This window comes from Mobula birostris, chromosome 3 (assembly GCF_030028105.1).
Source record: "Mobula birostris isolate sMobBir1 chromosome 3, sMobBir1.hap1, whole genome shotgun sequence".
Taxonomy (NCBI): Eukaryota; Metazoa; Chordata; class Chondrichthyes; order Myliobatiformes; family Myliobatidae; genus Mobula; species Mobula birostris.
This window is the reverse complement of record NC_092372.1, coordinates 221876976-221902723: the sequence shown is the minus strand read 5'-3', so window position 1 is coordinate 221902723 and position 25748 is coordinate 221876976. Positions and strand designations below refer to the sequence as shown.

The following is a 25748-nucleotide window of genomic DNA, read 5'->3' as shown; positions in this document are numbered from 1 at the left end:
CTACTGTCCTCTCTAGTCAGATTCCTCATTCTTTAGCCCTTCCAACTATCACCTCGCAGCTTCTTGCCCTCCACAAACTACCCGCCCTCCCTTAGTTTCATGTATCACCTGCTGGCTTGTGCCCCTCTCCTTCCCTCCCTTGACAACCTTCTAATTCACCACTTACTTTCCTGTCCTGATGAAGGCTTCTGGCATGAAACATCAACTGTTTATTTCCCCCCCAGTCACTGCCTAATGTGCTGAGTTCCTCCAGCAGTTCTTGTGTTACTTATCACAGAACATGGAACAATACAGCACATTACAGGCCCTTTGGCCCACAATGTTATGCTGACCTTTTAACCTACTCCAAGATCAATCTACCCTACCCTCCCATGTAGCTCTCCATTTTTCTTTCATCCATGTGCCTACCTAAGTCCCTACCACCACCTCCACCCCTGGGGAGCCATTAACCCTGTATAGTGCCTTTAGATTTGACCTTCCAAAGTGAATCACTTCATACTTTTCTGGGTTGAACTCTATCTGTCACTTGTCAGCTCAACTCTATATCCTGTCAGTGTTCTGTTGGAATGTACGACAGCTTTCTACATTATTGTGTTTTTTTTTGTGTTGGCATCAGATCCAAAGTTACAGTTACTTTGTTCACCTTTAAGCTTGTTACAATTATTTTGTTCTCCTTTAAGCTTGAGTACATTAAATAATCTTGAATCTCTATTCACAATAGCACAAACCTTGTGTCATCTGCCAATTTACTAACTGACCTTTCCACCTCTTTATTCATGCCATAAAAACCAGAAAGAGCAGGGATCCCAGAACAGATCCATGTGGAACACCACTGGTGTGGGCAGGCTAATACTGAATTCTGAATTCTTGCAGCTAGGTTTCCCTGGATTCCATGCCTCCTGAGTTTGTGAATGAACCTATGATAGGGAAGCTTGCTCTAATGCCTTACTCGAATCCATTTTCACCAATTCTTCTGCTCTACCTTTGTCAATTTGTTTTGTCCCTTCAAAGTATTCAATCAGGCTCATGAGGCATGACTTGTTACAAGGGTTGATCTTTTCAAAGGATTCAAAGTGCATTTATTATCAAAGTATGTGTAAACTATACAGGTTTCCCCTGCCATCTGAAGGTAGAGCGTTCCTATGAAACGGTTCGTAAGCCGGAATGTCGTAAAGCGAAGAAGCAATTACAGGTGTCCCCCACTTTTCGAACGTTCTGTTTACGAAACCTCACTATTATGAAAGACCTACATTAGTACCCTGTTTTCGCTTTCAGAAGGTGTTTTCACTGTTACGAAAAAAATTCAGTGAGCGATAAAAAATTCAGCGCGTGAAAAAAATCAGCATGCGATAAAAAGCAGCGCGCGTCCTGAGCAGCCGCTCTTCCCGGATTTGGAACGGCATTCTCGCCAGCATTGCTTTAACACAAGCCTGTGAGCAGTCGTTTGCAAGATGAGTCCTATGGTGTCAGAAAACCTGAAAGAGCTCGTAAGGGTGTTACACTTAGTGTAAAACGAGACATGATTAAGCATTTCGATTGTGGTGAATGAAGCAAGGACAAAATGAGTTTGGCTTGTGGAAGCTGACGAAGATGATGTTGAAGAGGTTTTGGCATCCCATGACCAAGAACTGATAGATGAAGAGCTGATGCAATTGGAAGAGGAAAGGATAACAATCGAAACCGAATGAGTAATGATAAAGCACGACTTTAATTTTGAAAGGGTACGTGGGTTTGGGGGATATTTGCAAGATTCTTTGATTCCTTACAAAGAACTGTGTGATAGAAAAATGCGCGAGGCTCAGCAGTCAAGCAAGCCTTCCACATCAGCCACAGCAGACGACGAACCTCGACCTTCGACATCAAGGCAGGCAGTCATAGGAGAAGATAAGCTACCTGCCCTGATTGACGATGAGATGACACCCCCGTGTCCCACCACCCCAACACCCGGGCCCCGGACAGATACTGTACCGATTTGCGAAGAATGCAGCAGTAGCCGGGAGGCATACAGCACATCTTTAAGAAAAAAGCCGAAATAAGCATGCTAATTAATCAGGTGCCACCCCACACGTAATTAATTAGCATGCTTATTTCGGCTTTTTCCTTAAAGGTGTGCTGGGTGCGTCCTGGCTACCGCTGGACCCCTGCGTGCTTCACAGCAATGTATCAGTTGGTGGCCCGGAGGGTGGGGGCCACTGCACCACCCAGCCTCCGACGTCTCAGCCGAACACACCATCATCAGTGTGCTCTGCGCTGTCCCGATTCTGGTAAGTGATACTACACTGTACATACATTATTTCTACTTTATATGGGCTGTGTATTTCTACGTGTTATTCGGTATGATTTGGCAGCTTCATAGTTTAAAGATTAGTGGAGAGCGCTTGTACCGTGTTTTTGCCAACAGCGCTTGCGTGAGATTCTCTGCCGACGGTGCTTGCATGAGATTTTCGCTACGGAGATCTGTGTTGGCAATGATTGTGGAAAAGTATTTCTACTTTATATAGGCTGTGTATTTATCATATCATTCCTGCTTTTACTGTATGTTACTGTTATTTTAGGTTTTATGTGTTAATTTGGCATGATTTGGTAGATTATTTTTGGGTCTGCGCACGCTCACAAAATTTTCCCATATGAATAAATGGTAATTGCTTCTTCGCTTTACGACATTTCGGCTTACGAACCGTTTCATAGGAACGCTCTACCTTCGGATGGCGGGGGAAACCTGTACCATTTACTTATATGGGAAAAATTTGTGAGTGTTCACAGACCCAAAAATAACCTACCAAATCATGCCAAATAACACATAAAACCTAAAATAACAGTAATATATAGTAAAAGCAGGAATGATATAATAAATACACAGCCTATATAAATTAGAAATACTTCTCTACAACGATTACCAGCACTGTTCACTGTAGCGAAAATCTCACGCAAGCGCTGTTGGCAAAACACTCTCTCCGGTAATCTTTAAGCTATGAAGCTGCCAAATCATACCAAATAACACATAAAAATACACAGTCTATATAAAGTAGAAATAATGTATGTACAGTGTAGTGTCACTTACCGGAATCGGGACAGCGCCGAGCACACTGATGATGGTGTGTTAGGCTGAGTTGTTGGGGTTTGGGTGGTGCAGTGGTCCCCACCCTCCGGGCAGCGACCCGATACCAATCTGCGAAGCATGCAGGGGCACAGCAGTAGCCAGGACGCATCCAGCACATCTTTAAGAAAACAGCTGAAATAAACAAGCTAATTAATTAGGTGCCGCCTGGCAGGTAAATGTCAGCCCAGATCAGAGGCAATTGCTGATTACATAGAGCAAGTGAAATTGGCAATCGCTTCTGATCTGAGCCGACATTTACGTGCCCGGCGGCACCTAATTAATTAGCTTGTTTATTTCAGCTTTTTTCTTAAAGACGTGCTCGGTGCCTCCTGGCTACCACTGCATTCTCTGCGAATCGGTATCTGTCTGCGGCCCGGAGGTTGGGACCACTGGGGTGGTGGGACACGGGGGTGTCATCTCATCGTTGATCAGGGCAGGCAGGTCATCTTCTTCTATGTCTGCCTGCCTGGATGTCGAAGGCCGTGGTTTGTTGTCTGCTGTGGCTGATGTGGAAGGCTAACGGCTGCTCACAGGCACGTGTTTAAGCAATGCTAGTGAGAATGCCGTTCCGAATCCGGGGAGGAGCTGCTGCTCGGGGCGCGCGCTGCCTTTTATTGCGTGCTGTTTTTTTTGCACACTGCTTTTTTCGTAACAGTGAAAACACCTTCTGTTAGCAAAAACAGGGAACTAATGTAGGTCTTTTGTAACAGTGAGGTTTCATAAAGTGAACGTTCGAAAAGTGGGGGACACCTGTATTTACCTTGAGATTCATCTGCTCACAGGCAGCCACAAAGCAAGAAACCTGAAAATACCCAATTTAATAAAAGACCAATGGGCAGAGTGAGAGGGGAGAAAAGCATAAATTATGTAAACAATAAAAGCAAGCAACAGCATTCTGAACCAAATTGAGTCTACAGACCTGAGTCCCAGAGCAGCTAAAGTAGGCCCATAGCCTCTGTCTCAGCTTATCATATAGCAGGACAAATTGCCGCGAAGCTCGCAGACACAAAGTATGTAGCAGCTGGGGCAGTCTCACAGCCCCAGTGCCACAGAGAGAGGAGTGAACATTGCGGAAGAGTGAGCAGGATTGGGTCAATCCTCACCTCTGGCCCCAACACACTACCTTTCCACTCTATCCAGGCCGGTGTTTAAATCGTCCAGATACTAGATCTTGTGCACGCTAGGACCCAGGTCCCACTGCAGCCATACGCTGTGGGCCTAAACCTTGCCCAGCCCAATACCATTCTTGACAGCTCCAAATTGGCTTGGTGCTTAGCTCAATCCAACGTCACACCTGGTTTAGGTAGATAAGTGGAAACTCCTCCGCCTTAGGTCTTCTCCAAATTGCTCGTTCCAACTCCATCTCCAACTCTGACACTGTCTTGAACATGTTATGCTCCAACTTTGCATCATACTAGCACAGATCAGCACTTGAGTCAGCTTCTTCATTGCTTGCAGTGATAGTTTACCATGATGTACCTCAGAAAAAACTGTTGCAGTATTAGTAACGTTTTAAGTCGTATTTCTTGCCTTTAGAATTATATATCGATCACCACAACTCTGGAATGATTGGGAGCTTTGCAGTGCCGGATTAGTGATTTTGCCAAATCACAGGTAATTAGGTCAGGATTAAATAAGTAAACTCCTCTCACCCACTTGATGATTACCTCGCCCTTGGATAATAAAGAAAATAGAAATGACAAATGAAAAGCAATTCTTTCACAAAATCCTGTACTGGTCTGCAGTCAGTAGCCACTTTATTAAGGGGGAGCATAATATGCCATTGTCCAGGGTTGAATTAATGATGTACGGTTTGGTGGTAGGTAGATACCGCAAACATTATTCTTTACCAAGAGCTCTGCTTTGGATGTGCAGAGCAATTGTCTAAAATCAGCATTATGTTACAATTTTTGTGCAGACTAACAAGAGTCACAGTGAGCTTCTGGAACAAAGTAATGTTCAAACCATTCCAAAGTAATGTCAGTTGTAATTCATCCTTTTTTGTTGGCATGGTAACTGATTGGAAACTGCTTCATCGCTTTGAAAGCTCTGGGACATTAAATTTTTGCCAATGACTAACAATTTACACCTGTGAGTTCCTGAAGCAACTAGTTTTGAGGCGCCAGTTGTCTACCTTTGCCCCTTCTCTTGTCAGTAGAAACAGTTCTGCTGGGCCTGGTAGCTAAGCCACACGTGAAGGCTGAGAGTTGGATTTAGTTGTCAGAGGCTGTTAGAGTCACACACCATTTGGAACACTTTATAAGTACAGGTGTCCCCCGCTTTTCGAACGTTCGCTTTACGAAACCTCCCTGTTACGAAAGACCTACATTAGTATCCTGTTTTCGCTTTCAAAAGGTGTTTTCACTGTTATGAAAAAAAATCAGCATGCGATTAAAAAATCAGCGCGCGATAAGAGGCAGCGCGCACTCCGAGCAGCTGCTCTCCCCCGGATTCGGAACTGCATTCTCGCCGGCATTGCTTAAACATGTGCCTGCGAGCAGCCGTTAGCAAAATGAGTTCTAAGGTATCGGAAAAGCCTGAAAAAGCTCGTAAGGGTGTTACACTTAGCGTAAAACTAGACATAATTAAGCGTTTCGATCGTGGTGAACGAAGTAAGGACAAAGTGAGTTTGGCTTGTGGAAGCTGACGAAGATGATGTTGAAGAGGTTTTGGCATCCCATGACCAAGATCTGATAGATGAAGAGCTGATGCAATTGGAAGAAGAAAGGATAACAATCGAAACTGAATTCATTAGCTAAATGAACGTGAAGCAACTGCGTGAGATTTTCGCTGCAATGATAAAGTATGACTTTAATTTTGAAAGGGTACGTAGGTTTAGGGGATATTTGCAGGATGGTTTGAGTGCTTACAAAGAACTGTATGATAGAAAAATGCGCGAGGCTCAGCAGTCAAGCAAGCCTTCCACATCAGCCACAGCAGATGGCGAACCTCGACCTTCGACATAGAGGTGGGCGGAGATGGAAGATGAGCTACCTGCCCTAATGGAAACAGATGATGATGAGATGACACCCCAGTGTCCCACCACCCCAACCCCCAGGCCACAGACAGATACTGATTCGCGGAGAATTCAGTGGTAGCCAGGAGCACATAGCACATCTTTAAGACAAAAGCAGAAATAAACAAACTAATTAATTAGGTGCCACCTGATACGTAATTGTCGGCCCAGATCAGAGACGATGCAATGGGAAGTTGGCATTAGCATGTTTATTACGGCTTTTTTCTTAAAGATGTGCTGGATGCATCCCGGCTACTGCTGTACCCTGCATGCTTCGTGGCAGTATATCGCTCGGTGGCCCGAAGGGTGGGGGCCACTGCACCACCCCAACTGCGACAACTCAGCCTAACACACCATCATCAGTGTGCTCAGCGCTGAACCAATTCCGGTAAGTGATACTACACAGTACATACATTATTTCTACTTTATATCAGCTGTGTATTTTTATGTGTTATTTGGTATGATTTGGCTGCTTCATAGCTTAAAGGTTACTGGAGAGCGCTTGCGCCGTGTTTTTGCCAACAGCGCTTGGGTAAGATTTTCTGCCGACGGTGCTTGCGTGAGATTTTCACTATGGATAACAGTGCAATAATGATTGTGGAAAAGTATTTCTACTTTATATAGGCTGTGTATTTATCATATTATTCCTGCTTTTACTATATGTTACTGTTATTTTAGGTTTTATGTGTTATTTGGCATGATTTGGTAGATTATTTTTGGGTCTGCGAACGCTCACAAAATTTTCCCATATGAATAAATGGTAATTGCTTTTTCACTTTACGACATTGCGGCTTACGAACCGTTTCATAGGAACGCTCTACCTTTGGATGGCGGGGGAAACCTGTAGTGGGAGCTTATTCCCACTACCACTCCCATCTATGACAACCTTAGGAACCACATGGTAAGAAGCACAATAATAAATAATAAATGCAGTATAAATACATAAGATAACTTATATACATAGATTGCATATCCACAAGTGACTCTAGGCATAGGAGTATCTGTAGGTAAGGTGACTGACAGGAAATGATAAAATAGTGGTGGTTGGAGGTGTAGAGGGGTGGGTTACTGGGTGGATGTGTTGATCTGCCTTACTGCCTGGGGTAAGTAACTGTTTTTGAGTCTGGTATGGATGCTCTGGTGGGAGTTGGACAAATAGTCCATGAGCTTAGGTGGGTTGGATCTTTCGTGATGTTACTGGTACTTCTCAGGCACCTTTTTGTATATATGTCCTTGATGCTAGATAGGCTGAAACCAGTGATACATTGGGCAGCTTTGACTAGCCATTGTAGATCTTTCCAATCCACCACAGTGTATTTTCCTTACCATGCAGTGATGCAGTTTGCTAGGATGCTTTCTGTTGCACATCTGTAGAATGATGTGAGTTTAGATGTGCATAGTACAGATCTCTTCATCTTCTTCAGAAAGTGCAGGTATTGCTGTCTGTTTGGAATAAAAAAGGGCAAACCTTTCTGGTATTCAACATCAGGCAGGTGATTCAGAAGAGGTATGCTGTAGCTCCTTAATATTCTGGTTAGACCACACTTGGACTATTTGGATTTGTCAGCAGCATGGAAAGGGGAGTCTGTTGTAAGGGCAACAACTTGATGACCAAATTTTACTGTCCTGGCTTGTGTACTGGCTTAACTTCACCTTTCAGCTTTGGCACTACTCAGGAGAGGACATTTCTGCTTTGCCTCATCACATTGACACAACACGGAAAGCAGTAGTTACCAGTTATAAACTACTTTGCTTGATTGACATACAGTGTGGTGCTAGGGATTGTTTCCTGCAATGGGAGAGATTCTTGGATCTCACTGGACAGTTACCAGCCGCCTTAAGCAAGGCAGTCCCGAGTCAAAAAGGTGCTGCCCTGTCACGGTGTGCTTTCTTCATTGGGTGCGTGGGGATTGGGGATTAGGTATTATATTAGATCTGCAGTCTGAAAACTCTACACCAGGTAAGACAACACAACAAAAGAGACAAGCTGTAAAACTGGGATGTTGGAATATTCGGGCAATGATGACTGATCTCTCTGATAATTGCCAAGGTATCAGTGATGTCAGGAAGACAGCTGTACTGAACAAGGAGCTCAAGAGGCATCACATGGACATAGCCACCCTCCAGGAGCCATGTCTGGATGACGTAGACGCACTATAGGAGAAAGACTATGCCTTTTTCTGGCGAAGGAAGGGCCCTGATGAGCCCAGAGAGTATGGAGTAGGCTTTGCAGTGAGGAACAGATTGTTGAAGAGGATGGACCCAGGCAGCAATGGATCTGAGCAACTTTTCACTCTTTCCCTCAACACCAGTTATTCTCATCCATAAGATATAGGAGCAGAATGAGGCCATTTGGCCTATCATGTCTGCTCCATCATTTCATCACGGCTGACCCATTTTCCCTTTCAGCCCCAATCTCTGCCTACTCCCCATATCCCTTTATGCCTTGACTAATCAAGAATCTATCAGCCTCTGCCTTAAATATACCCAATGACTTGGCCTCCACAGCCACCTGTAGCAACAAATTCCACAGATTCACCACTCTCTGGCTTAAAAAAAAATTCCCCTCATCTCTGTTCTAAAAGTATGCCACTCTACTCTGCAGCTGTTAGACTCTTTCCACCCCCCCCCCCCCCCATAGGATACATCCTCTCCATGTCCACTCTGTCAAGCCCTTGGGACCAGATGTGGAGGCACCACCAGTCATTACCATTGATAACTACGAATTGGATGTCATTGATGAGTCAACCAGAACTGAACACAATATTCCAGGGTTTTATAGAGCTGCAATATTACCTCACTACTCTTGAACTCAATTCCCCGACTAATGAAGACAACACATCATACACCTTCTTAACAACCCCATCAGCTTGCACAGTTACTTTGAGGAATCTATGGAGGTGGACTCCAATTTGGGAATATTACAGGCATCAGCATAACCAGAGTGAAATAAGATAGCCTCGTCCTGGAACCTCGGCCCTGTTGATCACTGATGGTCCCCTGCCTTGGAAGTAGTTTCTTTAGATCGGAAATAGCATGCGTTGTCCAGATAATCTGATTTCAATTGTTAGAAATTGTTAAGTGTATACGATGAGAGGCTTTGATTGTGTGGATGACCAGAGGCTTTTTCCCAGGGCTAAAATGGCTAATGTGCAGAGGGAATGTCAAGGGTAAGTTTTTTGTTCGAAGAGTGGTGGGTGTGTGGAGTGTGATGCTGGTGGAGGCGGATTCAATAGGGTCTTTTTGGGAGACTCTTAGATGGGTACATGCAGCTTGGAAGGATAGAGGGCTCTGTGGTAGGGTAATTCTAGGCAGTTTCTAGAGTAGTTTACATGGTTGGCACAACATTGTCTGCAATGTACTGTAGGTGTCTTATGTTCTATACCTAAGGACCATCATCAGTGATGGCCTTTCCTTGTTTCAGAAATTGACGAGTGCATCAGGAAGGCTGCAACAACTTTTGCCTGCTTCACCACACGAGTATGGAAGAACACTAAACTCCCAGACAAAGCAAAGAAGGCAGTGTACACTGCTTGTTTCACTACCACACTGCTGTACAGCAGTGAGGCCTGTACAACGTACACTAAGCAGGAGAGAGGGCTCAACACCTTCCATTTAAGGTGTCTTAATTGCATTTTGGGCATCTTCTGGAGACAAACAGTACCCAGTGCTAAGCTTTTCTCTCGTGTCAACCTCTCAACCATGCAGGTCCTGCTAAGGCAGCATAAGGCCATGTCTCCACGTGCAGGATAGCTGGATCCCAAAGGACACCTATGGTGAGCTGGCTTGAGGTTGCCCGCAACTGTATTGCAAGTGGGACTTGAAGGCATTGGACATCAACATTAAGTCCTGGGAGGAAATTGAACTACATGCACCAGATGGAGAAACACCTTGAAACATCACATAGAAACATAGAAAACCTACAGCAAAATACAGGCCCTTCAGCCCACAAAGCTGTACCAAACATGTCCTTACCTTAGAAATTACCTAGGGTTACCCATAGCCCTCTATTTTTCTGAGCTCCATGTACCTGTCCAGGAGTCTCTTAAAAGACCCTAACCTATCCGCCTCCATCACCGTCGCCGGCAGCCCATTCCATGCACTCACCACTCTCTGCGTAAAAAAAAAAACTTAACCTTGACATCTCCTCTGTACCTACTTCCAAGCACCTTAAAACTGTGCCCTCTCATGCTAGCCATTCCAGCCCTGGGAAAAAACCTCTGACTATCCACATGATCAATGCCTCTCATCATCTTGTACACCTCTGTCAGGTCACCTCTCATCCTCTGACACTCCAAGAAGAAAATGCCAAGCTCACTCAACCTATTCTCATAAGGCATGCTCCCCAATCCAGGCAACATCCTTGTAAAAGGTGACGGTTATTTCTTCAGCAGTTTGAACGGGGCACGACTGCGCAAGCGTGTGGAGGTCGGCCAGTGAGAACAGCGAAAAGACTTTAAAAAGAAGACAGATTTATACAGTGGGCATCGGAGAAGTAAGCTTCAGAGTAGAGGGAGATAGAGTAGAAAGGCTTTGGCTCAACAGGGCTTCGGTGATAACAGATCGAGGTGAGGTAGATTATCTATGGTAGAATACAGACAGACAGTATGTGTATGAGGCCAGTTTTCTGTGCTTGGTGTCAGATGTGGGAGGTTCAGGAGACTCCCAGCCTCCCGGATGGTCACATCTACACCAGGTGCGTTGAGCTGCAGCTCCTTGGGGACTGAGTTAGGGAACTGGAGGTGCAGCTAGGTGACCTTCGTCTGGTCAGGGAGAGTGAGGAGGTGATAGAGAGGAGCTATAGGCAGGTAGTCACACCGGGGCCCCGGGAGACAGACAAGTGGGTAACAGTCAGGAGAGGGAAGGGGAAGAGTCAGGTACTAGAGAGTACCCCAGTGGCTGTCCTCCTTAACAATAAGTACTCCTGCTTGAGTACTGTTGGGGGAGATGGCCTACCTGGGGGAAGCAACAGTGGCTGCGCCTCTGGCACAGAGTCTGGCCCTGTGGCTCAGAAGGGTAGGGAAAGGAAGAGGATGGCAGCAGCGATAGGGGGCTCTATAGTTAGGGGGTCAGACAGGTGATTCTGTGGACGCAAGAAAGAAACACGAATGATAGGTGCCAGGGTCCGGGATGTTTCTGATTGTGTCCACGATATCTTGAAGTGGGAAGGAGAACAGCCAGAGGTTGTGGTACATATCGGTACCAACGACATAGGTAGGAAAAGGGAGGAGGTCCTGAAAACAGAATACAGGGAGTTAGGAAGGAAGTTGAGAAGCAGGACTTCAAAGGTAGTAATCTCAGGATTACTGCCTGTGTCACATGACAGTGAGTATAGGAATAGATGGAGGATAAATGTGTGGCTGAGGTATTGGAGCAGGGGGCAGGGATTCAGATTTCTGGATCATTGGGACCTCTTTTGGGGCAGGTGTGACCTGTACAAAAAGGACAGGTTGCACTTGAATCCCAAGGGGACCAATATCCTGGCGGGGAGGTTTGCAAAGGCTATTGGGGAGAGTTTAAACTAGAATTGTTGGGGGGTGGGAACCAAACTATAGAGATTGAGGAAAGAGAGGTTTGCTCACAAATAGAGAAAGCTTGGAGACAGTGTGAAAGGGAGGATTGGCAGGTGATAGAGAAGGGATGAGCTCAGACTGATGGTTTGAGATGTGTGTATTTTAATGCAAGGAGTATTATGAACAAAGCAAATGAGAGAGCCTGGATCAGCATTTGGAGCTATGATGTTGTGGCCATTACAGAGACTTGGATGGTGCAGGGGCAGGAATGGCTACTTCCAAGTGCCAGGCTTTAGATGTTTCAGGAAGGACAGGGAGGGAGGCAAAAGAGGTGGGGGCATGGCACTGTTGATCAGGGATAGTGTCACGGCTGCAGAAAAGGAGGAAGTCATGGAGTGGTTGTCTATGGAGTCTCTGTGGGTGGAAGTTAGGAATAGGGAAGGGTCAATAACTCTACTAGGTGCTTTTTATAGACCACCCAATAGTAACAGGGATATTGAGGAGCAGATAGGGAGTTAGATTCTGGAAAGGTATAATAATAACAGGGTTGTTGTGGTGGGAGATTTTAATTTTCCAAATATCCATTGGATGTCCCTAGAGTGAGGGGTTTAGATGGGGTGGAGTTTGTTGGGTATGTTCAGGAAGGTTTCTTGACACAATATGTAGATAATCCTACAAGAGGAGAGGCTGTACTTGATCTGGTATTGGGAAATGAACCTGGTCAGGTGTCAGGTCTCTCAGTGGGACAGTATTTTGGAGATAGTGATCACAGTTCTATCTCCTTTACCATAGCTTTGGAGAGGGATAGGAATAGACAAGTTAGGAAAGTGTTTAATTGGAGTAAGGGGAAATATGAGGCTATCAGGCAGGAACTTGGAAGCATAAATTGGAAACAGATGTTCTCAGGGAAATGTATGGCAGAAATGTGGCAAATGTTCAGGAGATATTTGTGTGGAGTTCTGAATAGGTGTGTTCTAATGAAGCAGGGAAAGGATGGTAGGGTACAGGAACCATGGTTGTAAATCTGGTCAAGAGGAAAAGAAGAGCTTACGAAAGGTTCAAAAAACTAGGTAATGATAGAGATCTAGAAGATTACAAGGCCAGCAGGAAGGAGCTTAAGAATGGAATTAGGAGAGCCAGAAGGGGCCGTGAGAAGGCCTTGGCGGACAGGATTAAGGAAAACCCCAAGGCATTAATGTGAAGAGCAAGATGATAAGATGTGAGAGAATAAGACCAATCAAGTGTGACAGTGGAAAAGTGTGTATGAAATTGGAGGAGATAGCAGAGTTATTTAATTAATACTTTGCTTCAGTATTCACTATGGAAAAAGATCTTGGCAATTGTCGGGATGACTTGCAGCGGACTGCAAAGCTTGAACATGTAAATATTAAGGAAGAAGATGTGCTGGAGCTTTTGGAAAGCATCAAGTTGGATAAGTCACCGGGACCGGATGGGATGTACCCCAGGCTACTGTGAGAAGGGAGGGAGGAGATTGCTGAGCCTCTGGCGATGATCTTTGCATCATCAATGAGGACAGGAGAGGTTCCGGAGGATTGGAGAGTTGCGGATATTGTTATCTTATTCAAGAAAGGGAGTAGGGATAGCCCAGGAAATTATAGACCTGTGAGTCTTTCTTCAGTGGTTGGTAAGTTGATGGAGAAGATCCTGAGAGTCAGGATTTATGAACATTTGGAGAGGCATAATTTGAGTAGGAATAGTCAGCATGGCTTTGTCATGCCTTACGAGCCTGACTGAATTTTTTTGAGAATGTGACTAAAAAATCTTTGCTGAAGGTAGAGATGTAGATGTAGTGTATATGGATTTCAGCAAGGCATTTGATAAGGTACTCCGTGCAAGGCTTATTGAGAAAGTAAGGAGGCATGGGATCCAAGGGGACATTGCTTTGTGGATCCAGAACTGGTTTGCCCACAGAACGCAAAGAGTGGTTGTAGGTGGGCCATATTCTGCATGGAGGTTGGTGACCAGTGGTGTGCCTCAGGGATCTGTTCTGGGACCCTTACTCTTAGTGACTTTTATAAATGACACATTTATGAGAAAGTGCAGGGATGGGTTAGTAAATTTGCTGATGACACAAATGTTGGTGGTGTCGTGGATAGTGTGGGGGCTGTCAGAGGTTATAGCGGGACATGGATAGGATGCAAAACTGGGCTGAGAAGTGGCAGATGGAGTTCAACCCAGATAAGTGAGGTGGTTGCTTTGCACTGAGCACAGCCGCTCCCCAAGGCTACGTGCTCATCCCATTGCTGTTCACATTACTGACGCTTGACTGTATCACAGGATCCAGCTGAAGCCATGTCATCAAATTTGTGGATGACACAGCAGTGGTTGGCCTTATTAAGAACGACTAGAGACAGTGGTACAGTTGGTGGATTGCTGAGAATACAACCCAAGTCTGAACAAGGAGAAGACAAAGGAAATCGGTGTGGATTTCAGGAAGGCAAACCATTCCGTTCTGTGAATACACGGCATCATCGTAGAGAGAGTTAAGTGCACCAGGTTCCTGGGAGTGGATGACCACATCTGGTCCCTTAATATCATCTCTCTGAACAAAAAGGAACAGCAGCACCTCCACTGCCAAAGAAGATTGAGGGAAACAAGGCTCCCACCCCTCATCTTATCTGCATTTTACAGGAGCACCATTGAGGGCAGCCTGACGAGTTGCATCTCCATATGGTATAGGAGCAGTGGAGCATTGGACCTGAAGTCCCTATAAAGAACTGTGGAAACAGCTGAGAGGATCATAGGGGTCTCCCTACCATCCATCGGGTACATTTATCAGGAGTGCTGCATGTGCAGGGCCCTTAGCGTTATCAAGGATCCCACCCATCCATCCATCATCTTCTTTGACTTACTAACATACATAAAAGAACAGGCAGGATGAGAATCGGTTTCTTCTCCCAGGCTATTTGACTTCTGTACTCCCGGTCGCATCATATTCGAAGTGTCACTGCTTAATCTGTTCCGTTCCTTGAAATATTTAATATTAATGCACTTCAGTTTTGTTATTTATGCTTGATTCATCTGTAGATTTTATTTTTACCTTCATAAGATATTGTGTGTTATGTGCTTTACACCCTGGTTCGAAGAAGCATTGTCTCATTTCTATGTACGTTATATATGTGTATGTAGTTAAATAACAATAAACTTCACTTGACACTTGACTAGCAGTTTGGTGGAAATTCCAGGTGTCAGAGGTCATGAGGTGTGAGAAGTTACCATTATTGGAGAGAAGGTTCTTGCGGAAACTGGAAGGCCTGAAGGTAGATAAATTATCTGGACCAGATGGTCTACACCCCAGGGTTCTGGAAGAGATGGTTGAAGAAATTGTGGGGGCATTAGTAATGATCTTTCAAGAATCACTAGATTCAGAAATGGCCCTGGAAGACTGGAAAATTGCAAATGTCACTCCTGACTTCAAGAAGGGAGAGAGACAGAAGAAAGGAAACAATAGGGCAGCTAGTCTGACCTCAGTGGTTAGGAAAATGTTGGAGTTGATTATTAAGGATGTGGTCTCAATACCTGCGGGCACATGATAAAATAGGCCGTAGTCGGCATGGTTTCCTCGAGGGGAAAATCTTGCCTGACAAATCTGTTGGAATTCTTTGAGGAAATAACAAGCAGAATAGTTAAAGGAGAATCGGTTGATGTTTTGTCCTTGGATTTTCAGAAGGCCTTTGACAAGGTGCTACACATGACGTTGCTTTACAAGCTATGAATCTATGCTGTTACAGATGAGATACTAGTGATAAAGCAGTGGCAGATTGGTAGGAGGCACAGAGTAGGAATAAAGAGAGCCTTTTCTGGTTGGCTGCCAGTGACTAGTGGTGTTACAGGAGTCTGTGTTGGGACCGATTCCTTTTACATTATTTGAATTGAGTGATGGAACTGATGGCTTTGTTGCAGAGGGGCAGTTGTTTTGAGGAAGCAGAGGCACCACAGGACTTGGACAGATTAGGAGAATGAACAAAGAAGTAGCAGAAGAAATACTGATTCAGTAAGTGTACGGTCATACATTTTGATAGAATAAATTAAAGGGTTGACTATTTTCTAAATGGAGAGAAAATACAAAAAAACCGAGGCACAAGGGGCTTGGGAGTCCTTGTGCAGGATTCTCTAAAGGTTAATTTGCAGGTTGAGTCTATGGTGAGGAAGGCAAATGCTATGTTAGCATTCATTTCAAGAGGACCAGAATATAAAAGCACGAATGTGATGCTTAAACTTTATAAAGCGCTCGTGAAGCCTCACTTGGAATATTGTGAGCAGATTTTGGGTCCGTTATCCTGATAGCCCAGGAAGTTATAGTGAGTCTTACTTCAGTGGTTGGTAAGTTGATGGAGAGGATCCTGAGAGGCAGGATTGATGAGCATTTGGAGAGGCATAATATGATTAGGAATAGTCAGCATGGCTTTGTCAAAGGCAGGTTATGTCTTACAAGCCTGATTGAATTTTTTGAGGACATGACTAAACATGATGATGAAGGTAGAGCAGTAGATGTAGTGTAAATGCATTTCAGCAAGGCATTTGATAACGTACCCCATGCAAGGCTTATTGAGAAAGTAAGGAGGTATGGGATCCAGAGGGACCTCGCTTTATGGATTGAGAATTGGCTTTCCCATAGAAGGCAAAGAGTGGTTGTAAATGGGTCATATTCTGCATGGAGGTTGGTCACCATTGGTGTGCCTCAGGGATCTGTTCTGGGACCCCTACTCTTCGTGATTTTTATAAATGACCTGAATGAGGAAGTGGAGGAATGGGTTAGTAAATGTGCTGATGACACAGCGGTTGGGGTGTTATGGATAGTGTGGAGGGCTGTCAGAGGTTACAACAGAACATCGATAGGATGCAAAACTGAGCTGAGAAGTGGCAGATGGAGATCAACCCAGATAAGTGTGAGGTGATTCATTTTGGTAGGTCAAATATAATGGCAGGATATAGTATTAATGGTAAGACTCTTAGTGTGGAGGATCAGAGGGATTTTGGGGTTGACTGTGTGGTTAAGAAGGCAAACGGTGCATTGGTCTTCATCATCCGTGGGATATAGTTCAAGAACTGAGAGGTAATGTTACAGCTATATAGAGCCCTGGTCAGACCCCACTTGGAGTACTGTGGTCAGTTCACTACAGGAGGGATGTGGAGACTAGAAAGGGTGCAGAGGAAATTTATAAGGATGTTGCCTGGATTGGGCAGCATGCCTTATGAGAATAGGTTGATTGAACTTGTCCTTTTCTCCTTGGAGCGACAGAGGATGAGAGGTGACCTGATAGAGGTGTATAAGATGATGAGAGGCATTGATCGTGTGGATAGTCAGAGGTTTTTTCCCCAGGGTTGAAATGACTAACACGAGAGGGCACAGTTTTAAGGTGCTTGGAAGTAGGTACAGAGGGGATATCAGGGGTAAGTTTTTTACGGAGAGAGTGCTAACTGTGTGGAGTGGGCTGCCGGTGACTGTGGTTGAGGTGGATACAATAGGATCTTTTAAGAGGATTGGGATAAGTACATGGAGCTTAGAAAAACAGAGAGCTATGGGTAACCCAAGGTAATTTCTAAAGTAAGTACCTGTTTGGCACGGTATTGTGGGCCGACGGGCCTGTATTGTACTGTAGGTTTTCTATGTTTCTATGTTTATCTTAGAAAAGATGTGCTGAAACTGGAGAGGTTTCAAAGGAGATTCACAAAAATGATTCCAGGATTGAATGTCTTGACATATGGAGTGTGTTTGGCTCTGGGCCTGCGTTTACTAGATTCAGAGGAATGAGGGATGACCTAATTGAAACCCATTGATTGGTGAAAGGTTTTGATAGAGTGGATGTTGAGAGCATGTTTCGTATATAGAAACATAGAAAATAGGTGCAGGAGTAGGCCATTTGGCCCTTTGAGCCTGCACCGCCATTCAGTACGATCATGGCTGATCATCCAACTCAGAACCCTGTATCTGCCTTCCCTCCATACCCCCTGATCCCATTAGCCACAAAGGCCATATCTAACTCCCTCTTAAATATAGCCAATGAACTGGCCTCAACTGTTTTCTGTGGCAGAGAATTCCACAGATTCACCACTCTCTGTGTGAAGAAGTTTTTCCTCATCTCGGTCCTAAAAGGCTTCCCCTGTATCCTTAAACTGTGACCCCTCGTTCTGGACTTCCCCAACATCGGGAACAATCTTCCTGCATCTAACCAGTCCAATCCCTTTAGAATTTTATGCGTTTCAATAAGAGCCCCCCTCAATCTTCTAAATTCCAGCGAGTATAATCCTAGTCGATCCAGTCTTTCTTCATATGAAAGCCCTGCCATCCTAGGAATCAATCTGGTGAACCTTCTTTGTACTCCCTCTGTGGCAAGAATGTCTTTCCTCAGATTAAGGGACCAGGACTGCACAGAGTACTCCAGGTGTGGTCTCACCAAGGCCTTGTACAACTGCAGTAGAACCTCCCTACTCCTGTACTTGAATCCTCTTGCTATGAATGCCAGCATACCATTCGCCTTTTTCACCGCCTGCTGTACCTGCATGCCCACTTTCAATGACTGGTGTACAATGACACCCAGGTCTCGTTGCACCTCCCTTTTTCCTAATCGGCCACCATTCAGATAATAATCTGTTTTCCTGTTTTTGCCCCCAAAGTGGATAATCTCACATTTATCCACATTAAATTGCATCTGCCATGAATTTGCCCACTCACCTAACCTATCCAAGTCACCCTCTTAGCATCCTCCTCACAGCTAACACTGCTGCCCAGCTTCGTGTCGTCTGCAAACTTGGAGATGCTGCATTTAATTCCCTTATCTAAGTCATTAATATATATTGTAAACAACTGGGGTCCCAGCACTGAGCCTTGCGGTACCCCACTAGTCACTGCCTGCCATTCTGAAAATGTCCCGTTTATTCCCACTCTTTGCTTCCTGTCTGCCAACCAATTCTCTATCCACATCAATACCATACCCCCAATACCACGTGCTTTAAGTTTGCACACTAATCTCCTGTGTGGGTATAGTGGGAGAGTATAAGACTAGAGGACACAGCCTCAGAATAGAGGGGGCGACCTTTTAGAACTGAGATGAAGAGGAATTTCTTTAGCCAGTGAGTGGTGAATCTGTGGAATTTTTTGCCCCAGGTAGCTGTGGAGGCCAAGTCTTTATGTATATTTAAGATAGAGGTTGATAGATTCTTGATTGGTCAGGGCTTGAAGGGATACAGGGGGAAGGTTGGAGATTGGGGCTAAGTGGAGAATTGGACCCGCCATGATGAAATGGTGGAGCATACTCGATGTGTCAAATGGTTAATTCTGCTCCTCTATCTTATGGTCTAATTATAGGCAGTCCAAAAGAAATTCACTAGGTTAATTCCTGGATGATTGGGTGGTCCTGTCATGATTGGCTATAGAAATGAGCTCTATATTCTTTTGTGTACAGAAGAACGAGGAGTGGTGTTATACAAGATCCTGGTGGGGCATTACTGTATAGATGCGGAAGTGTTTCTACTAGTGGGCAAAAGCTCAATGAGAGAATGTGATTAAAAACAAGTTGTGTAGGAATTCATAAACATGAGAGATTCTGCAGATGCTGGAAGTCCAGAATAGCATGTGAAATGCTGGAATAGCTGCCTGAGATGCTAAATTCCTCCAGCATTTTGTGTGTGATTATGTAGGAATTTCTGTCTGGAATTCTCTAGTCCAGAAGATGACAGAACCTAGATTTCATTGCTGGTATTTAAAGAGGAAGTAGATGAATTTTTGATAAATCATGGATTTAGTGAGCTGCACAGAACTGATTAAGAAATGAACAAGAATTTTGGTGCAGCATTCTACAGACAATAAAAGCCTTGATGTGACTCTTCTTAAGCATAGGTCAGGTGTTTCGTTTGTAAATCCCCTGAGCCCCTGCCTGTATTCTTGATTTGTGAGGATTTTAAACTGCATGTCCAGTGTTTTTCTTGCTGAAGCTTCAAATATTTACATTATGACTTCATTACTCTTATACTCAACACTCCTCCAAATGAAGGCACTCATGTTATACTCCTTTTCCACTTCATTTATTTGTTTAGCCACAATTTCGCCAATCTTGGTATCATCTGCAAATTTGCTAATCCCCTATTTATGTTTTCATCCAGATCATTCATATATATCAGATGCAATAAGGTCCTAGCACCAACCTTTGCAAAACACTGCTAGTCATAGACCTCCAGCCAACCAGAATAGCAACCTTCCACTTTATTTTCTGTCTTTTAAGGGCAGTTTTGAATCTAAACTTTTAATTCATCCTGGATTCCATTCTTGTATATGTTCTGAATCAGTCTGCCATGAGGGACCTTATCAAATGGCTTACTGAAGTCTGTGTCAAACTTCTCAATCAAGTTTGTAAGGTATGACATGCCCTGTACAAAGCTAAGAGACTTTCCCTAAACAGACCATATCTTTCTACATACACATGAATCCTATCTTTCAGTATACTGTCCCTTAACTTCCCCTACCACTGATTTGAAGTTTACTGGCCTATACTTACCTGGATTACCTGTACTTCCTATCCATCTTAATCACTGGCACTACCTTGCTGTCTTTCTGACCCCCATCTCTCCTCACTCTCTCTCTAGAGAATGCTTTTTCTGGTTTTATTCCCTTTTAGAAGATTTTCTTTTCAGGTTTAGTCCTGTCCATTTTTAGTGATAATTTTTATGGTGTTTTTATGTGCATGGTGACCTCCATCTTAAAATTAACCTTCCTTTCAAATCACTTGGTTACCAGCTCTAGCTCTATAACTCTTTGCACTCCGCCACTTCGGTCCTTTGATCTCTTCGGGCTTTAATAGTTCCACCTTTGGCACCACAACTTTAGCATGGAAATCCACCCCTGCCCCCCTCTTTTTCCCTGCCTTTCAGCCTCTCTTCCATATTCCTTAAAACTTACCTTTTTCACTAGTTTCCTGGTCACCTGTGCCAAATTTGACAACTTCTGAAATATTTTAACGTGTGTTATTATGTTCAGGTAGCTTGTCAGTATATCTTTTCAGTTTGCAATTTAATTTCCTTGAAAAGTCTAAAAAGATCCTTTTGTTAAATTCCCTGCTGATCACTTGCATTAAAATGGAGATTAGTATTCCTGGTTATGGAGTTTCTGAACTTAGTATTGTTTGGTCCCTGAGCTGCTGCTGTAAAAACGAGAAATGCATGAGATGGATTCGTTTCGGGCTCAGTGTTCCACATTCTCACTCATTCCCAATTATGAAAAGCTAAAATCCTCCCCTGTTTACTAGGAATATCTTGGTTGTTTTTTTTTTATTTCCAGTACTAATCTCTTAATAAAACAGTAAATTACGCTGAGTGCAAGAAATCAACTGAAATAATAAGCTGATGAAATTCAGCAGGTGAAAGAATGCTTGGGAATGCTAGGTAGCCTCCAAGCTGATGGCATGAACATCGATTTTTCTACCTTCTGTTAATTTCTCCTTCCTCCTCCTTCTCTCTTTTTCCATTCCCCATTCTGGCTCCCATCTCATCCCTTCTCTTCTCTTCTCATGTGCACATCAAAGTAAGTTTGGGCGTCCAGAGTAGATACCAAAAAACTCCACCGTATAATTAGTGAAAAACTGCACATAGCAAGATGGACCAACAACCTATGTGCAAAAGACAACAAACTAAATACTGTAATAACAAATATAAGCAATAAGTATTGCGAACATGATGAGTCCATGGGTTGTGAGAACAGTTCAATGATGGGGCGAATGAGGTTATGTTCTCTGGTTCAAGAGCCAGAGGATGGTTGAGGAGTAATAACTGTTCTTGAACTTGGTGTATGCGTCCTGAAGCTCCTGTCTCTCCTTCCTGATGGCAGCAGCGAGAAGAGAGCACGGCCTGGATGGTGTGGGTCCTTGATGGTGGATGCTGCTTTCCTGCGATACTGTTCCTTGTAGGTGTGCTCAATGGTGGGGAGGGATTTGTAGGCTTTTCCATCCAAGGATATCGGTGTTGCCATACTAGATTACGGTGCAACCAGTTGGTATATTCTCCACCACACATCTATAGAAGTTTGTCAAAGTTTTCAATGACATGCTGAATCTTTTAAGAAAGTAGAGTCACTGGGACATTGAAGAAAAGGTTTTCAGGTAGATTAAGGAAAGGTGTAAAAACAATAGGGTTGTTGTCAGAGGGGGCTTCAACTTCCCTAATATAAACTGGGATCTTTTTCATGCAAGAAGTTTAGATGGGGCAGAATTTGCTACATGCATCCAGGTGGGTTTCTTAAATCAAGTTGTGCATAGTCCAACTAGATGAGAAGCTGTATTGGACCTGGTGTTGGGTAATTAGATTGGCTGGGAGACTGACCTTTCAGTGGCTGAGCAGCAGATAGGGAACAGTGAGCACAGCTCATTAAGTTTTAAGGTAGCTATAAGTAAAGATAAAAATGTTAAATTGGATCTGGGCAAAATACAAAAAAGAGCATAAGGCACAAACTAGAGAGAGTGAATTGGATACAGCTGTTTATGGGCACGTGGAAGCTGTTTAAAGACAAACTGCACAGTGTACGGGACAGGTATGTTCTATTCAGAGACAAGGTCAAGGATGGCAGGGTAAGAGAACCCTGGCAGTTGAGAGGTCATGTATTCAGTCAAGAAGAAAAAGAAAAATCATGCAAAAGAAGTTCGGAAGCTAGAATCAAACAGAGCCCTTGAGAATTACAAAGAAGATGGAAAATAACTTGAGATGGGAATTAAGAAAGCAAGTAGGATTTAAGAGAATTGCAAGGCATTCTATACATACATCAAGAGCATGAGGATAATGAAGGAGTGGGTGGGATCACTCAAGGATAAGAGGGGGAAAATTTGCATAAGATAGTGATTCTTTACCATAGCATTGGAGAGGGATAGGAACAGACAAGTTAGAGAAGTATTTAATTGGGGGAGTAAGGGGAAATATGAAGCGATCAGGCAGGAACTTGGAAGCAAAAATTGGGAACAGATGTTCTCAGGGAAATGTACAGCAGAAATGCGGCAAATGTTCAGGGGATATTTGCGTGACATTCTGCGTAGGTACATTCCAATGAGACGGAAAGGATGGTAGGGTAAAGGAACCGTGGTGTACAAAGGCTGTTGAAAATCTAGTCAAGAAGAAAAGAAAAGCTTACAAAAGGTTCAAAAAACCAGGTAATGATTGAGATCTAGAAGATTATAAGGCTAGCAGAAAGGAGTTTAAGAATGAAATTAGGAGAGCCAGAAAGGGCCATGAGAAGGCCTTAGTGAGCAGGATTAAAGAAAAACCCAAAGCATTCTACAAGTATGTGAAGAGCAAGAAGATAAGACGTGAGAGAATAGGACCAATCAAGTGTGACAGTGGAAAAGTGTGTATGGAACCGGAGGAGATAGCAGAGGTACTTAATGAATACTTTGTTTCCGTATTCACTACGGAGAAAGATCTTGGTGATTGTAGGGATGACTTACAGCGGATTGAAAAGCTTGAGCATATAGACATTAAGAAAGAGGATGTGCTGGAGCTTTTGGAAAGTATCAAGTTGGATAAGTCTCTGAGACCGGATGAGATGTACCCCAGGCTACTGTGGGAGGCGAGGGAGGAGATTGCTGAGCTTCTGGCAATGATCTTTGCATCATCAATGGGGACGGGAGAGGTTCTAGAGGATTGGAGGGTTGCAGATGTTGTTACCTTATTCAACAAAAGGAGTAGAGATAGCCCAGGAAATTAGTGAGTCTTACTTCAGTGGTTAGTAAGTTGATGGAGAAGATCCTGAGAGGCAGGATTTATGAACATTTGGAGAGGCATAATATGATTAGGAATAGTTAGCATGGCTTTGTCAAAGGTCGTGCCTTGTGAGACTGATTGAATTTTTTGAGGACGTGATTAAGCACAATGATGAAGGTAGAGCAGTAGATGTAGTATATATAGATTTCAGCAATGCATTTGCTAAGGTACCCCATGCAAGGCGTATTGAGAAAGTAAGGAGGTATGGGATCCAAGGGGACCTTGCCTTGTGGATCTAGAACTGGCTTGCCCACAGAAGGCAAAGAGTGGTTGTAGACGGGTCATATTCTGCATGGAGGTTGGTGACCAGTGGTGTGCTTCAGCAATCTGTTCTGGGGTCCTTCTCTTCATGATTTTTATTAATGACCTGGATGAGGAAGTGGAGGAATGGGTTAGTAAATTTGCTGATGACACAAAGGTTGGGTTGTTGTGGATAGTGTGGAGGGCTGTCAGAGGTTACAGCGGGACATTGATAGGATGCAAAACTGAGCTGAGAAGTGGCAGATGGAGTTCAACCCAGATAAGTGTGAGGTGGTTCATTTTGGTAGGTTAAATATGATGGCAGAATATACTGTGGTATTAATGGTAAGACTCTTGGCAGTGTGGAGGATCAGAGGAATCTTGGTGTCCAAGTCCATAGGACACTCAAAGCAGCTGCATGGGTTGACTCTGTGGTTAGAAGCCATACGGTGCATTGGCCTTCATCAACCGTAGGATTGAGTTTAAGAGCCGAGAGGTAATGTTGCAGCTCTATAGGACCCTGGTCAGACTCCACTTGGAGTACTGTGCTCAGTTCTGGTCACCTCACTACAGGAAGAATGTGGAAACTATCGAAAGGGTGCAGAGGAGATTTACAAGGATGTTGCCTGGATTGGGGAGCATGACGTACGAGAATTGTTTGAGTGAACTTGGCTTTTTAGCAAAAGTTTTTATAAATATATAAAGCGGAAGAGGGTGGCTAAAGTCAACGTAGGTCCCTTGGAAGACGAGAAGGGGAAATTGATATTAGGTGATAAGGAAATGGCTGAGGCATTGAACGACTATTTTGTGTCAGTCTTCACGGTGGAGGACGCGTCTAATATGCCAAAAAAGAATGTTATGGATGAAATGGGAGGTGAGGACTTTGATAAAATCACTGTCACTAAAGAGATAGTGATGAGCAAACTAGAGGGCCTGAAGGTAGATAAGTCCCCTGGTCTTGATGGGATGCATCCCAGGGTGCTGAGTGAATTGGTGGAGGCTGTAGTAGACGCTGGTAATCATTTATCAAAACTCTCTAGACTCTGGGTAGGTCCTGGCGGATTGGAAGACAGCAAATATCATGCCATTTTTTAAAAAAAGTATGTAGGTAAAAGACGGGCTGCTATAGGCCAGTTAGCTTAACATCTGTAGTCGGGAAATGCTTGAAGCTGTCATTAAGGAAGAAATGGCGAAATATTTAAAAAGGAGTGGTTCCATTAGACAAACTCAGCATGGATTCAGAAAGGGCAGGTACTGTTTGATAAACTTACTAGAGTTCTTTGAGGACATAATGAGTGCAGAGGATCGAGGGGAACAGGTGGATGTTGTATACTTGGATTTCCAGAAGGTGTTCAATAAGGTGCCGCACAAGAGACTTATAAATAAGATACGGATGCATGGAGTCGGCGGAAGTGTATTGGTACGGATAGTGGATTGGTTAACCAATAGAAGGCAGAGAGTTGGTAATAAATGGGTGTTTCTCCAGTTGGCAGTCTGCGGTGAGTGGGGTGCCACAGGGGTTGGTGCTGGGCCCACAGCTGTTTACCATTTACATTGATGATTTGGAAGAGGGGACTGAGTGTAGTGTAGCAAAATTTTGTATAGTAGAATACAGCAGGATGTAGATCAGTTGCAGATTGGTGGAGTGAAGTGTTTTACCCTGTTAGGTTAAACATAAAGAGACAGTACACTGTTAAACAGTATTGATGAGCAAAGTGATCTTGGGAACTAAGCTTATAGCTCCTTGAAAGTGGCGACACAGGTTGATAGGGTGGTTCAGGAAATTACATTGCAACTTTGTAAAACTCTAGGTAGGCCCCATCTGGAGCATTGCATACAGTACTGTTTGCTCCATTATATGAAGGATGTCAAGGCTTTGGAGAGGGTGCAGAAATGGTTTACCAGAATGCTGCCTGGATTAGAGGACTTGCAATAATGAGAGGCTGGACAAACTTGGGTTGTTTGCTCTGGAGCGGTGGAGGCTGATGGGTGATAAGATTTATAAGGTTTATAAGATTATGAGAGCCATAGAGTAGACAGACAGTATTTTTTTCTCAGAGTTTAAATGTCTAAGACAAGTGGGCATGCACTTAAGATGAGGGGAGTAATTTTAAAGGAG

General features: G+C 43.9%; 1 protein-coding gene across 1 annotated transcript in view; it reads left to right on the top strand.

The window, feature by feature from the left end:
* mindy4 (MINDY lysine 48 deubiquitinase 4) overlaps positions 1-25748 on the top strand; it is a 280604-nt gene that overhangs the window by 88161 nt on the left and 166695 nt on the right. The window lies entirely within an intron of this gene.